The following is a 13227-nucleotide window of genomic DNA, read 5'->3' as shown; positions in this document are numbered from 1 at the left end:
AAAGAATTGACACATTTGGATTATGCTGTTGGCAAAGACTATCGAATACACTATAAACTGCCAGAACAAACAAACTTGTCTTGGAAGAAGTGCAGCCAGAGTGCTTCTTGGAAGTCAGGATGGAAAGACTTTGTATCACATACTTTGGGCATGTTATCAGGGGGACCAGTCCCTGGAGAAGGCCATCATGCTTGGTAAAACAGAGGGTCAGAGAAAAAGTGGAAGACCCTCAATGAGATGGATTGACACAGTGACTGCAACAATGGGCTCAAATATAGCAACGATTGTGAGGATGGCGCAGGATGGGGCAGTGTTTCTTTATGTTGTACATAGGGTCGTTATGAGTTCAAATAGACTCAACAGCAACTCACAACATAAAAACAAGTAGATTTATTTCAACTTATAAATACATGTTTCCAAAGTTTAAAATTTAAGAATACAAAGTGTGGACACGAAAGAATTGTAGTTTCTCATAACTTATGCTACTCCCGTATGTTTTACCATTACATATTCTTTCTCAGATTGGACTATATAATGAGAGTTATGCAATTTGACCATTCACTATCACTAGTCTTAAAATTGTCTTTATGTGATTGACCAATGACATCCATTACCAATAGACTCTGTTTACAAATTCTCTTAAAGAATATTCTGAGTGTAATATTTCCAAAGCCACTATTGGAAAATTAACATTTATTATAAAACTCTGAGTTCGTAAATAATGTCCTTGTCAATACAAACAAAGAGAAAAAAAAAAGCAACAAATTTGAAACTACTCACCTTCATTTTAACTACTGAAAGAATGAAACAGGATACTGTTTTAAAATACGTAAAATTTTAAACTATCATAAAATTGTCCCAACTAGGAAAGCGAATGGTATTGGTAAAGATGAATCTGAAATGAACAATATTACCCCAAACCTGGTTCTTGTTGATGAGAACTTAATGCTTGGAAGATTTCCAGTGAATTAGAAGTTGCCAAGACACTTTTAACATCGAGACCCATCTAATGCTATAAAATGTGTCATTCTATGTGGAAGAAAAAAATGAGATAATAGATGTCTAAGCTTTTTTTTAATATTGTTGTTGTATGCCTGTTGAGTCAATTCTGACTCATAGTGACCCTCTAAGTCACTTTTGGTTAGCAGCCAAGAGCTTAACCATTGCACCACCAGCCTTCCTTAAATTCCTATAAACCGAAAAATATGATACACATTAGTAAATATTAAAATGATATTTTAAACATTTACATCTTTGAGGCCATTTCTCCACCAAAGATTTTACTAAGGGCCACCTTCTTGTTCCTGTTTCTCAAACTGTAAATGACAGGATTCAGAGTAGGAGGTAACAAGGAGTATAACACAGACATAAAGAGGTTCACTGATGATGGGGGTTCCGAGGCTGAACCTAAGTATGCAATAAATCCAAAAGAGAGAAACAAGGTCACCACAGTTAGGTGGGGCATGCAGGTGGAGACAGTTTTGCACCTTCCTTGAGTGGATGGAATCCTTAAGATGGATGAGAAAATGTGAACATAGGAAACAACCATTAAAATGAAACATACAAAAGCAAAACAACAGCTAGCAATGATAAATGCATATTCTAAAATATGTTCCCCAGAACAAGCAAGTGTAAGCAATTATGGAATATCACAGAAAAACTGATGAACTACGTTGGGCCCACAGAAATGGACAGAGAATGTACCTGCTACGTGAATGGATCCATAGCCACATCCACTGAGCCACGATGCAGCCACAATCTGCACACAGGCACCTCTATTCATAATGGTCTTGTAGTGCAGAGGATGGCAGATGGCAGCATAGCGGTCATAGGACATGACTATAAGGAGGGTACACTCTGTGCCCCCGAAAAAAAATAAGAAAAACCTGTGAGGCACATCCCAGGAAGGATATGGAACGGCTGTTAGTCAGAGAGTTCATGATGGACTTGGGGACAGTGACAGATATAGCATGTGTCAATTAAGGGCAAATTTTTCAGGAAGAAGTACATGGGGGCTTGGAGATGCCAGTCGATGGTAGTGAGGGTAACAATGACGAGGTTCCCCATCAGTGCTGTCAGGTAAATGAGGAAGAAGAGGGCTGCATACAGTTTCTGTAGCATCCAGTCATCAGGAAATCCCATGAGCAAGAATTGTTATGTTGGCTATTTTCTGAGGCATGCTGATTTTTGTCTGCAGAAACTTAAGAAAAGTAACATTTACTTCATTCACTTATACCCTCAGAACCTGCCTCTTTGTTGGTTCTCTAATTGAATCTACTGTGTCCTGAGGGGCATTTTAAAGTCATTAGAGTAGCCTCAGGAGTTACATCTTACAAACTCTAATTTTAAACTAATGCACAGTAAATTATAATAACAGTCTTTAAGAGCAGGCTAGAATAATTTACCGTCTAGTTGCCTAGGGCAGTGAAATACGTCTTGCACATATGATAGATTAGAACTGGATCACCGACGTTTTTACCAAGTGTTCACATTAAGCACATCATGCATGGGCTTTTTAAAGACTGAATAGAATCTTAGAAGTATCTGCACATCCTACTCTGCCCATCAATTGTTCTTAAAGAGCACATAGCTGCCATGGGTCTAATAACCAAAATTAAAATATAATAATTAACAGCTTATTTTCCTAAAAGGCAGTAAATATAATCAGGTAAAATGAATGTACTTATTCAGACATATAAAGAGATAATGTGAGTGGGGAAATTTATAGCAAATGCTTATAGGCTTGGGAGAAATCCACTTACCTAATAGTAACACACACACAAAAAAAATAGTAACACACTTTCCCTAATTTCTGGTGTTCATTCTTTAAAACGCTGGGGAAGTGAAGGCTGAGAATGAAGTTGACAGAGGGCACTTTCTCATACAGGAAGAAAGGCCAGATGAGGTGGGTCTCTTGTCCAATAGGAAGCATATTTCTGTTCAAATATTGCTGTTGCTCAGGTTTTCTATGCATTTACTGAGTTATTGTCTTTTCTCCATTGGCACACACAGGTTTAAATGAGTCTTGTGTTTGTCCTACATTTTCATAAGAAGTTACAATTGACTAATTAGAATGAGAGTTAATTTAGTGTATTGGCAAAGATTCCTGAGGGGGACAATCATTTCCCAGAAGATGCCGTTATTATGGACGTGGAAGCCTTGTAGGGCAAAAATTTAGGTCTGTGGTTGGACAGTTGGCTTACCCAGTAGGATTTCCTGTTATGAGACCCATGTCATCAACTGTGGAATAATTTGTTGTTGGGTTTCTTCCCTCAATAGACTGTGTAGAACTTTACATTTGGTGGAAAGTGAAAAACAAAATTTTTTCAAATTCATGAACTCATATCTGGACACAAGTGATCAGCTATGTCGCGGCCTTTAGTACCTAATTTTTTTTTTATTAACTTTTATTGAGCTTCAAGTGAATGTTTACAAATCAAGTCAGACTGTCACATATAAGTTTATATACACCTTACTCCGTACTCCCACTTGCTCTCCCCCTAATGAGTCAGCCCATCCAGTCTCTCCTTTCATGACAATTATACCAGCTTCCAACTCTCTCTATCCTCCCATCCCCCCTCCAGACAGGAGATGCCAACACAGTCTCAAGTGTCCAACTGATATAATTAGCTCTCTCTTCATCAGCATCTCTCTCCTACCCACTGTCCAGTCCCTTTCATGTCTGATGAGTTGTCTTCGGGAATGGTTCCTGTCCTGGGCCAACAGAAGGTTTGGGGACCATGACTGCTGGGATTCCTCTAGTCTCAGTCAGACCATTAAGTCTGGTCTTTTTATGAAAATTCGGGGTCTGCATCCCACTGATCTCCTGCTCCCTCAGGAGTTCTCTGTTGTGCTCCCTGTCAGGGCAGTCATCGGTTGTGACCGGGCACCAACTAGTTCTTCTGGTCTCAGGGTGATGTAGGTCTCTAGTTCATGTGGCCCTTTCTGTCTCTTGGGCTCTTAGTTATCGTGTGATCTTGGTGTTCTTCATTCTCCTTTGCTCCAGGTGGGTTGAGACCAATTGATGCATCTTAGATGGCCACTTGTTAGCATTTAAGACCCCAGATGCCACATTTCAAGGTGGGATGCAGAATGTTTTCATAATAGAATTATTTTGCCAATTGACTTAGAAGTCCCCTTAAACCATATTCCCCAAACCTCTGCCCTTGCTCCGCTGACCTTTGAAGCATTCAGTTTATCCCGGAAACTTCTTTGCTTTTGGTTCAGTCCAGTTGAGCTGACCTTCCATGTATTGAGTATTGTCCTTCCCTTCACCTAAAGCAGTTCTTATCTACTAAATAATCAGTAAAAAACCCTCTCCCACCCTCCCTTCCTCCCCCCTCGTTACAACAAAAGTATGTGTTCTTCTCAGTTTTTACTATTTCTCAAGATCTTATAATAGTGGTCTTATACAATATTTGTCCTTTTGCCTCTAACTTCGCGCAGCATAATGCCTTAGAGGTTCCTCCATGTTATGAAATGTTTCACAGATTCATCACTGTTCTTTATCGATGCATAGTATTCCATTGTGTGAGTATACCACAATTTATTTAACCATTCATCCGTTGATGGACACCTTGGTTGCTTCCAGCTTTTTGCTATTGTAACCAGTGCTGCAATAAACATGGGTGTGCATATATCTGTTTCTGTGAAGGCTCTTATTTCTCTAGGGTATATTCCGAGGAGTGGGATTTCTGGGTTGTATGGTAGTTCTATTTCCAACTGTTTAAGATAATGTCAGATAGATTTCCAAAGTGGTTGTACCATTTGACGTTCCCACCAGCAGTGTATAAGAGTTCCAATCTCTCCGCAGCCTCTCCAACATTTATTATTTTGTGTTTTTTGGATTAATGCCAGCCTTGTTGGTGTGAGATGGAATCTCATCGTAATTTTAATTTGCATTTCTCTAATGGCTAATGATCGAGTGCATTTTCTCATGTATCTGTTAGTTGCCTGAATATCTTCTTTAGTGAAGTGTGTGTTCCTAGCCTTTGCCCACTTCTTGATTGGGTTGTTTGTCTTTTTGTGGTTGAGTTTTAACAGAATCATACAGATTTTAGAGATCAGGCGCTGGTCAGAGATGTCATAGCTGAAAATTCTTTCCCAGTCTGTAGGTGGTCTTTTTACTCTTTTGGTGAAGTCTTTAGATGAGCACAGGTGTTTGATTTTTAGGAGCTCCCAGTTATCTGGTTTCTCTTCGTCATTTTTGGTAATGTTTTGTATTCTGTTTATGCCTTGTATTAGGGCTCCTAGGGTTGTCCCTATTTTTTCTTCCATGATCTTTATCGTTTTAGTCTTTATGTTTAGGTCTTTGATCCACTTGGAGTTCGTTTTTGTGCATGGTGTGACGTATGGGTCCTGTTTCATTTTTTTGTGATGTCTTTACCTGGTTTTGGTATCAGGGAGATGGTGGCTTCATAGAATGAGTTGGGTAGTATTCCGTCATTTTCTATGCTTTGAAATACCTTTAGTAGTAGTGGTGTTATCTCTTCTCTGAAAGTTTGGTAGAACTCTGCAGTATAGTCATCTGGGCCAGGGCTTTTTTTTGTTGGGACTTTTTTGATTACCGTTTCAATCTCTTTTTTTGTTATAGGTCTATTTAGTTGTTCTACTTATGATTGTGTTAGTTTAGGTAGGTAGTGTTTTTCCAGGAATTCATCCATTTCTTCTAGGTTTGCAAATTTGTTAGAGTACAATTTTTTGTAATAATCTGATATGATTCTTTTAGTTTCTATTGGGTCTGTTGTGATGTGGCCTTTCTCGTTTCTTATTCGGGTTATTTGTTTCCTTTCCTGTGTTTCTTTAGTCAGTCTAGCCAATGGTTTATCAATTTTGTTAATTTTTTCAAAGAACCAGCTTTTGGCTTTGTTAATTCTTTCAATTGTTTTTCTGTTCTCAATTCATTTAGTTCAGCTCTAATTTTCATTATTTGTTTTCTTCTGGTGCCTGATGGATTCTTTTGTTGCTCACTTTCTATTTGTTCAAGTTGTAGGGACAGTTCTCTGATTTTGGCTCTTTCTTCTTTTTGTATGTGTGCATTTATCGATATAAATTGGCCTCTGAGCACTGCTTTTGCTGTGTCCCAGAGGTTTTGATAGGAAGTATTTTCATTCTCGTTGCATTCTGTGAATTTCCTTATTCTCTCCTTAATGTCTTCTATAACCCAGTCTTTTTTCAGGAGGGTATTGTTCATTTTCCAAGTATTTGATTTCTTTTCCCTAGTTTTTCTGTTATTGATTTCTAGTTTTATTGCCTCGTGGTCTGAGAAGATGCTTTGTAATATTTCCATGTTTTGGATTCTGCAAAGGTTTGTTTTATGACCTAATATGTGGTCTATTCTAGAGAATGTTCCATGTGCACTAGAAAAAAAAGTATACTTTGCAGCTGTTGGGTGGAGAGTTCTGCATAAGTCAATGAGGTCAAGTTGGTTGATGTAGCAATTAGGTCTTCCGTGTCTTTATTGAGCTTCTTAGTGGAAGTCCTGTCCTTCTCTGAAAGTGGTGTGTTGAAGTCTCCTACTATAATTGTGGAGGTGTCTGTCTCACTTTTCAGTTCTGTTAAAGTTTTTTTTGTGTATCTTGCAGCCCTGTCTTTAGGTGCATAAATATTTAATATGGTTATATCTTCCTGAGCAATTGTCCCTTTTATCATTATGTGGTGTCCTTCTTTATCCTTTGTGGGGGATTTAAGTTTAAAGTCTATTTTGTCAGAAATTAATATTGCTACTCCTGCTCTTTTTTGCTTATTGTTTGCTTGATATATTTTTTTCCATCCTTTGAGTTTTAGTTTGTTTGTGTCTCTAAGTCTACGGTGTGTCTCTTGTAGGCAGCATATAGACGGATCGTGTTTCTTTATCCAGTCCGAGATTCTCTGTCTCTTTACTGGTGTGTTTAGTCCATTTACATTCAGCGTAATTATAGATAAGTATGTGTTTAGAGTTGTCATTTTGATGCTTTTTTATGTGTGTTGTTGACAATTTCATTTTTCCACTTACTTTTTTGTGCTGAGACGTTTTTCTTTGTAAATTGTGAGATCCTCATTTTCATAGATTTGACTTTATGTTTGTTGAGTCGTTACGTTTTTCTTGCCTTTTATTTTGAGTTATGGAGTTGTGTTACCTCTTTGTGGTTACCTTAATATTTACCCCTGTTTTTCTAAGTAAAAACCTAACTTGTATTGTCCTATATCGCCTTGTATCCCTCTCCATATGGAAGTTCTATGCCACCTGTATTTAGTCCCTCTTTTTGATTATTGTGATCTTTTACATATTGACTTCAATGATTCCCTCTTTTGAGCATTTTTTTAAATTAATCTTAATTTGTTTTTGTGATTTCCCTATTTCAGTTGATATCAGGATGTTCTGTTCTGTGACTTTGTGTTGTGCTGGTATCTGATATTATTGGTTTTCTGACCAATTTCCTTTAGTACTTCTGGTAGCTTTGGTTTGGTTTTTGCAAGTTCTTTAAGCTTGTGTTTATCTGTAAATATCTTAATTTCGCCTTCATATTTCAGAGAGAGTTTTGCTGGCAGTTTTTCTCCTTCAGTGCTGTGTATATGTCATCCCATTGCCTTCTTGCCTGCATGGTTTCTGCTGAGTAGTCTGAACTTCTTGATTATCCTTTGAAGGAGACCTTTCTTTTATCCCTGGCTGCTTTTAAAATTTTCTCTTGATCTTTGGTTTTGGCAAGTTTGATGATAATATGTCTTGGTGTTTTTCATTTTGGATCAATCTTAAATGGAGTTCAATGACCATCTTGGATAGATATCTTTTCGTCTTTCATGATGTCAGGGAAGTTTTCTGTCAGCAGATATTCAACTATTTTCTCTGTGTTTTCTGTCCTCCCTCCCTGTTCTGGGACTCCAAGCACACGCAAGTTATCCTTCTTGATAGAGTCCCACATGATTCTTAGGGTTTCTTCATTTTTTTTAATTCTTTTATCTGATTTTTTTTCCAGCTATGTTGGTGTTAATCCCCTGGTCCTCCAGATTTCCCACTCTGCATTCTAATTGTTCGAGTCTGCTCCTCTGACTTCCTATTGCGTTGTCTAATTCTGTAATTTTATTGTTAATCTTTTGGATTTCTGCATGCTGTCTCTCTATGGATTCTTGCAACTTATTAATTTTTCCACTATGTTCTTGAATAATCTTTTTAAGTTCTTCAACTGTTTTATCAGTGTGTTCCTTGGCTTTTTCTGCAGTTTGCCTTATTTCATTTCTGAGGTCATCCCTGATGTCTTGAAGCATTCTGTAAATTAGTGTTTTATATTCTGTATCTGATAATTCCAGGATTGTATCTTCATTTGGGAAAGATTTTGATTCTTTTGTTTGGGGGGTTGTAGAAGCTGTCATGGTCTGCTTCTTTATGTTGTTTGATATCGACTGCTATGTCCGAGCCGTCACTAAGATATAAAAAAGTAGTGGTTTATTCTGTAATTGCTCGCTGAGTCTTGTTTTGTTTTCTTTCAATATACGTCAATGGGCTACTAGATTGTGCTGTCTTTTTTGTTGTAGCCCTTGACTTACTTATGACCTATTACCAGCTGGTTTGGGCTGTTGCCAGATATATATGCCTGAGTCTATTCAGTATTCTTGAGTAGAATCTGATTTGGGGTCATCAAGTGTGTGCTGCACCCTAACACCTATCCACCTTGAGAAGTAGTGGTGATAGTTGTGTGCACCAGATTCTATTAGCAGTTGGGGTTCACTCTCCAGGGGGGCAGGATGCTGACAGGCTTCCCCCAAGTGTCAGTGAGGTAGGTGTGTCTCTATTCCTATAGCACCTTGGTGGGAGGGCACTGCAGCTGTACCTCAGGCCCCCAATGCAAGTACCTCTACTGATTGGTAGATGTCACCCTCCTTAGTCCCCTAAGGCAAGAGGCTAGGTGGTCTGGGGGGAGCTTCAGCCTTCAGTTCCGTGTTGTGGGTCAGTTAGGACTCTGTTGAATAAGCAGAGAAATCAGACCTGGGAAACTTGTTTTTCCAGAAAATCCGCTAAAAATAAATGCAGTCAGATCCCTATCAGAACTGCCTTTGGATTATAACCACCACCTTGTTCCCTGTAAGGATGAAAGTCCGGGATTTGGATCATATATGCTTGGCTGTAGCTGGTTCTGTGTTCTAAGTCCAATTAGGGATGAATTTTCAGTCCCTGGGTTTTTTGTAGTTCCTTCTCTCAGGCCAGAAGAATGGCTTAGGAAAAGACCAAAAAAAAAAAAAAAAAAAAAAGGGAAAGACAAAGCTGAGGAGCCGGAGCTGTTCTCCCTCTGGCTCAGGAAATTCCAATGTTAATGAAGCCGCCTGGGAAGGGGAGGGGAGGATTCAGAAAAACAGCAGAGAGTAGCACCCCGGAATATAGCCAAAGTTGCTTGTCTGGCTTGGGATGACTATTTTATCTGAGATTCCCGAGGGGCGTGTCGACTATGTGTGCTGGCTGTGTGGAGATTTTCCCCGAGGGTCTGGCCCGCTGAAGCCATGGTCAGATCCTCCGCTGCCAGTCCAAAGCCCAGCGTCAAGGTTCCCCTGCTGGGACACTGCACTCCTGGCTCCAAAATCAGTCGCTGCCTCCTGGGGACTTTTTGTCCTGCCAGCCGCGTCGCCACACTGCCCCGGCGGACCAGCTGGGCCCCCTCCATGGGTTAGTTCAGGGGAGTAGGGCTGCGCCCCGTGTTTGTGCCCTGACCGTATGCCGTGTTCAGCTCCCCTGTGCCCAATCCAAAGCCTGGCGCCAAGGTTCCCCAGCTAGGACGCTGCATTCCCAGCTCCAAAACCAGTCATTGCCTCCCAGGGACTTCTCCTCCCACCAGCCGAGTCGCCATGCCTCCTGCGCAGACCAGCTGGGCCCCCTCCCGGGGTCAGTTCAGGGGGGTAGGGCTGCGCCCCGTGTTTGCGCCGTCACAAGATGTTGTGTTCAGCTCTCCTGTGCCCAATCCTAAGCCCAGCGCCAAGATTACCTGACTGGGACTCTGGCTCCAGGCTCTGAAAACAGTCGCTTCTTCCCCGTAGTTGTTCGTTCTCCTTCTCTGTCACTCAGGGCAACTCTTTAAATCTGTGTTTGTTGTTCAGGGTTCGTAGATTGTCATGTATGTGATCGATTCACTTGTTTTTCCGAGTCTTTGTTGCAAGAGGGATCCGAGGTAGTGTCTACCTAGTCAGCCATCTTGGCCCTCCCTTTAGTACCTATTTTGATGTTATTTTTGTTTTTACTTATCATAAATTTGTGTAAGTCCATCTGTCATACAAAATAATCAAGTTACCGGAAGATAAGAAACTTAAATTCCCTCTCTCAGCCTTCACTCCATTTTCCTTCCCTCTCAGCCTTCACTCCATTTTCCATTCTAAAATGTTTTATTGCATTTCTTTTCTTTCAGTTTTCGGTCAATTTGTGACATATAACTGCAAAAAAAGGTACATTTCAGCATAGATGAGATCTTTCCATGCTTTGTTCTATTTGCTTATTTTTCACTTAACGTATTTTTCAGAACATTTACCAATACCGTTAAAATATATTTAATCCTTGCTTTTTAATGTTTGCACGTACTTCAGAATATGCATACATTTTTTCCTTTTTTAAATTTTTTTGTGCTTTAAGTGAAAGTTTACAAATCAAGTCAGTCTGTCACACAAAAACGTATACACACCTTGCTACATATTCTCAATTACTCTCCCCTCAATGAGATAGCCCGCTCCCTCCCTCCACTCTCTCTTTTCTAACCTCATCCACCCACTCACACCCCCTCCAGGGAGGAGGTACTAACACAGTCTCAAGTGTCCACCTGATCCAAGAAGCTCACTCCTCACCAGCATCCCTCTACAACCCATTGTCCAGTCCAATCCCCGTCTGAAGATTTGGCTTTGGGAATGGTTCCTGTCCTGGGCCAACAGAAGGTCCAGGGGCCATGACCACTGGGCTCCTTCTAGTCTCAGTCAGACCATTAAGTCTGGTCTTTTTACAAGAATTTGGGGTCTGCATCCCACTGCTCCCTCAGGAGTTCTCTGTTGCATTCCCTGTCAGGGCAGTCATCGGTTGTAGCCAGGCACCGTCTAGCTCTTCCGGTCTCATGCTGATGTAGTCTCTGGTTTATGTGGCCCTTTCTGTCTCTTGGGCTCATAATTACCTTGTGTCCTTGGTGTTTGTCGTTCTCCTTTGATCCAGGTGGGTTGAGACCAATTGATGCATCTTAGATGGCCGCTTGCTAGCGTTAAAGACCCCAGATGCCTCTCTCCAAGGTGGGATGCAGAATGTTTTCTTAATAGATTTTATTATGCCAATTGACTTAGATGTCCCCAGAAACCATGGTCCCCAAACCCCCGCCCCAGCTGCGCTGGCCTTTGAAGCATTCAGTGTGTTCAGGAAACTTCTTTGCTTTTGGTTTAGTCCAGTTGTGCTGACCTCCCCTGTATTGTGTGTTGTCTTTTCTTATCCACTATCTAATTAATGATACCCCTCCCACTCTACCTCCCTCCCCCCTCTCGTAACCCTCAAAGAGTATTTTCTTCTCTGTTTAAACTATCTCTCGAGTTCTTACAATGGCGATCTTATACAATATTTGTCCTTTTGCAACTGACTAATTTCACTCAGCATAATGCCTTCCAGATTCCTCCACATTATAAAATGTTTCACAGATTCATCACTGTTCTTTATCAATGTGTAGTATTCCATTGTGTGAATATACCATAATTTATTAATCCATTCATCCATTGATGGGCACCTTGGTTTGCATGCACCATTTTAAAAATTTTTATTTTTTCATATTGCAAACAAATTGTGATGGTTCTAACATATGTATTTTTATATATATGCACACCTAATTTCTTAAAATACATTATTTGGAAGTAATTAGTTGATCAAATAGCTTTGAAATTTCTGTAAATGCCACCAATTAATCTCCCAAACATATGGCAAATCTGTGCTCCTACCTACAGCATTCCATTTACACACATTCCTGCCTATACAGGAGATTTTTTATTTATTCATTTTTCTTAAACTTATGGGCAAAAACTATCTCACTGTTGATGGCATTCGCAGCTGTATTATTACCAGTGAATGTAGGACTGGAGATAGACACATACTGTTGTTGGGGTTACAATATTTAGAAATGAAGTATATTTAACGTTAATGTGATAAAGTAAGAGGTTAGGACAAGGGTGTACTGGAGCAAGAAAACAACGTCCTATGGTAACTCAAATCAACAGGAAGAAATGAAGGTAATAAAAGAATTTAAAAAGCTAATATAAGAAACTCTTTGATATATACTTGCTCTTTTTTCTTCTCTCTGCTTTCTTAAAATCTATAAGATACAAAATAATAATTATAACAATGTACTGTTGGATTTATATATAGATGGGATTTGTATATCAGTAATACAAAAAAAGGGACAGAATAAAGCTGTATAGGAACAAAGTTTCTAAATTTCACTGAAATTAAGTTGGTATAAATTTAAAGTATATTCCACTAAGATATAATATTGTCACCCATTCGTGTTAAAAACTCTCAATGAACAGGGAAACTTTCTCAACTCAATAAAGAATATCCACAAAACCCTACAGCTAACGTCATACTTGATTAAGAGCTCCTCTGCTAATAAAATATTGACAGTTCAAAGCCATCCATTGACTCTGTGGGAGAAAGACCTGGCAATCTGCTCCCATAAAGATTGCATTCTAGAATATTCTATGGGGCAGTTCTACTCTATCACATAGGGTCACTGTGATTCAAAATTGACTTGACGGCGACTAACAACAAAAGTGACTTCATATTTAAAGGTGAGGGATTGCATGTTTTCCCTCTAAGTTCAGGAACAAAGCAAGTGTGACTCCCTCTCATCCATCCTATTCAACATTTTACTGGAAGTGAAATGATGAGACAATAAAATGTATACAGATAGGAAAAGAAGGGAAAAAAAAGCTGGATTTATTTACAGATGCCATGCTTCATAGAAAATCCCAAAGACTCAACAAAAAAATCCTGGAACTAATAACTGGTTACAGCAAGGTTGCAGGATACAAGATCAACATGCAAATGTCAATTAGTTTCTATATAACCAAAAGAAACCACCAAACCCATTGCTGTCGACTTGACTCCAACTCATAGCAACTCTATAGGACAGAGTAGAACTGCCCCATAGAGTTTCCAAGGACAGCATGGTGGATTTGAACTGCTGACCTTTTGGTTAGCAGCCTGAGCTCTTAACCACTATGCCACCAGGGTTTTCTTCTTTACAAAAACAG

At 39.6% G+C, this 13227-nt stretch overlaps 1 pseudogene; it reads right to left on the bottom strand.

Moving 5' to 3' along the window:
- Nucleotides 1–1107: 1107 nt before the first annotated feature.
- LOC111748874 (olfactory receptor 14A16-like) lies at nucleotides 1108–2145 on the bottom strand (annotated as a pseudogene).
- Between the last annotated feature and the right edge of the window lie 11082 nt (nucleotides 2146–13227).

Source organism: Loxodonta africana, chromosome 16, assembly GCF_030014295.1.
Source record: "Loxodonta africana isolate mLoxAfr1 chromosome 16, mLoxAfr1.hap2, whole genome shotgun sequence".
Taxonomy (NCBI): domain Eukaryota; kingdom Metazoa; phylum Chordata; class Mammalia; order Proboscidea; family Elephantidae; genus Loxodonta; species Loxodonta africana.
This window is presented reverse-complemented; position numbering and strand designations above follow the sequence as displayed.